Source organism: Lipotes vexillifer, unplaced genomic scaffold (assembly GCF_000442215.2).
Source record: "Lipotes vexillifer unplaced genomic scaffold, Lipotes_vexillifer_v1.1 scaffold768, whole genome shotgun sequence".
NCBI classification, from domain to species: domain Eukaryota; kingdom Metazoa; phylum Chordata; class Mammalia; order Artiodactyla; family Lipotidae; genus Lipotes; species Lipotes vexillifer.
In genome coordinates this window covers 156607-160248 of record NW_006799156.1, presented here as the reverse complement: position 1 = coordinate 160248, position 3642 = coordinate 156607, and positions in this window count along the sequence as shown.

Sequence of the window (3642 nt, the reverse complement as noted above, 5' to 3'; positions counted from 1 at the left end):
CTTTGGCAGTTTTTTACTTATTTCAACTACTCTTCTGTGTAATGAAAACTTTTTTTGAATTGCCTATAGGCTATGCTTGTACTTAATTCCAATGCATGAACTTGTGTTTTTAAGTGAGTAATTCCTTCTAGCAGCAGATATTTTTGTTTCTCTCTTCTTCAGATTTTGGCCTTTTTTTTTTTTTTTGATTTTGTTTTTCTGCAAAATCTCACACCTTGACCATTTTTTCTAAGACGTAAGCTTTCAAAGAGTGAAGCTTAAGTATGCAATTAAGAGCAATGAAGCACAAAATTGGTCATGCAAGCAATATCATCATTTTCCTTGTGCATCTGAAAATAAGGGATTTATGCTGTCCAGTCATGAGTTAACCAGTAAGATGAGGGTACAAAGTTATGTGCAACCTATCATTACACTTTAACAGATTCAGCAGAGAGTTTGGTGCTCACAATTTTAAACTGATAAACAGCTAGTTTCTGATATACCTTTCTCCTTACTATGTATGTTCTTATTTGTTCTGTACGATGTGCTTTGGCCCTTTGTCCATCTATATTCTATGTGTCACAGAGCTTTTTCAAGGGAGATTAATAACATTTGAGAGCAGACTTTTAGTTTTTCCAAGGGCTACAGAGGAAATAAGTGGGCAAGGAGCCAGTAAATTATCTTCAATTCCTAGTCTCCTACAATCTGTTTAAGGTCCACCAGATTCAATAGCTGAACTGGAGTAGAGCCCAGGCTAGACTCTGGTTCACTAGACCATTATATTTTTCATGTTAAACAGCTGCATCCTCAATTGCTCTTCATTTAAATAGACAATGGATATATTCTCATCTTCTATACCCAAACTTTTCAGTGTACTTTTTGTTATTAGAAGCTTATTGCCACAATTACAGAATATTAGTACCCACCTTTTGCCCTCTCTGCTTTCAAAACTTCAGTCTGGCTCACAGCCAGTTCTATTCCTGAAGCCTCCATGGTTTCTTTTCATGGATCCCACATTTTCCTTTTTCAGTCTTATAACAACCATGGAATTATTTTCAGCATTTTTTCTCAGCCACAAAGAGACAATTATACTATCTTCCAGTCATTAGAGAAGAGATGCTACAGAGTAAAAGGAGCACTGGCTAAAAGGACTTTAAAAATTCATAGAACTTTTTTTTGGCCTGCATTACTAAATTTCTATCACTTTAAATGTTTTATCCTTCCCCCTATTTCTTTAAATATAATTAAGAGAATAATCATAACCTGTCCACTTATGAAAAAGAATTGGTAGAATTTATTCTATTTGAATAAATACCAAATGACAGGTATATAAAGTCTTGTGCACATTGTAAATCAATAAGTGGTTATTATTATTCATTTTTATGAAGGTAATGCATATTGTTAGTCAGTTTGAATTGATTTGTATAATATTGATAATATTCCTTTTCCCTCCCTTTGTTTGCATTGTTTCCACACTGTTATCACTGATCCTTCCTCTACCCCTCCAGCCCAGCAGATGTTTCAAAGTCTATTTCAAATTCCACCTCTTCCATAAAGCTTTCCCAAGAATTCCAATCTTGACCTTTCCAAATGCTGACTATCAATAAAACTTAATACACACACTTACTAATACTTATTATTTCAGAATACAGCTTTGAAAAAAGTTTTGTTTTAACTGAAAAATTGTAAAGTTGAGAGAGCAGCACTAGGGCTTGAGATACAAACCCTTCCCAGATAGGCAGAAAAACCCTGGACAGTCTTGGGTAATGCCAGTTATTCCACTTAAATTATCATCAGCTCAGCTCTTATTTCATTAACATCCTGACTTGGATTGCAAAATATATGTTCATAGTATTAATGAGTTAATTTCATATAGTAGTTACAGCATCAGTGGGGAATATCTCACATTAGTCACTGCATGTTTGCTAGAAACTAGACCCGGACGCTGTAGTGATGGTACAAGGACCAGTTGGTCAAGGAGCTCAAGCATCTAGGTTGATTAAAGCAGCTCAAGTCATACTATCAGGCTGTAAGAACATGCACAAAGAAGGGGAAAGATGTATTTGCCTTTTGCCTTCAAATATTCCTATATAAAAGGAATATAAAAGTCTCTGTTAGAGTGCAAGAAGGGATGGCTGGATAGTTGGAGCAATTTTTGTAAGCATACTCAGTAGGATTAGAGTCTAAATCTCTCCTTCATTGCACAAAATCTCTTGCATCCTCCTGTGCACCTCACTTCATGGCTAGGAAAGTTCCAGGAAACAAAGTTATATAATCAAGTTTCAGGTGCATTTTAGGCAGTAGCTGCAAGATCTCTTGGTAATTCTGTTTACAACCTTTGTGAAGCAGCACTTTTTGTTATCTGTCTTGATAAATCTTATTTAAAATGACTTTTAACTGAGTGATTACACATATCGGGTAGTTTAATATTTCTCTTTTTTCTTGAGTTCTGAAAACCTCAATATCATAGTTTCTCTGATTTTGAATGTATTCCATGAATTATGACATTGCATTCTGTCCCAAATACATGCCAGTTATTCACTTCCAATTACTGAATCTCTGCTTTGGACAGTGATCATAGAGAACACGAAGTTTCAGAGGTATTGGGAAGACGTTCGATGATGCAGGTGATTGTATTTACTTTGGGGGGTCCTACCTGATCTCTTCCAGCTTTGCTTAGGTATCCTTCTCTATCAGTTAAGATATCAGTAAGAAAGAGAAAATACAATTATAATTGGCATTAAAAGAAAAGCTGATAAAAAAAAATCTTGTGTAAGATAGAACCAGCTTATCAAGAGCCAGGATCTTTCAACTTTCTTTTCTTTCTTTTCCTCAGCATTCTGACTTTCAAACTTGGGCTGATGCCCTAATGATTGCAACACTGCTACAGTTCCAGTTATCATGTCCTCACATAACTTGGCAGAGGGTAAAAGAGACAGCCCCCACCCCTGCCCCAATATCTTTTTATCAGGAAAAATCCTTCCCAAGGTCTTCAAAAGCAAACTTCATATTTGTCTTATTCATTACAGTTATATCACGTGACCATGCTAAGCCAGTCACTTGAAAAAGGAAAAGCATAGTTATTACAGGCTTTGCCTAATTAACATTCCTTCCAGGAGCTGGGGAGGGGACCACTTTCCCTGAGTGCATGGGCCATCAATTCCTGAACAGAAGCCACCTTCTTATAGCAAGAAATAAGGAGCGAATGGCTTTTGGAAGCAGGATATCTACAGCATCTGCCACACCTTCCAGTGTGTATCTGTAACATTTACCATGGGACTTGTCTGTTTTACATATGTGACTGTGTATCTCATAAAAGTCGGAATTGGCTTATCTATCTGCTAAATCTCATAACAATAAGTGATCTCGTTAAATGAGCAAACTAATACTGGATATTACCTTGTAGTATAGATGGTCAGTATGTTCTCAGGGTATACCAAGCTGTAGTATCTGTGCTGCTCTGTGTGCTATAGGAAATCTGCAAGTTCTTTTATAAACAGGCCTCATAAATCATTGAAGAGGATGGCAAATCCTAATCTTTCTCTCTATTTTCTTAACATTTTATTAAATTTCACCATAGTATTTCTGCATTGCATGTGTCACTTTTAGTAATATATATAGGACACTTTTAAATAAAACATATATGCATGCCTATATACTGGA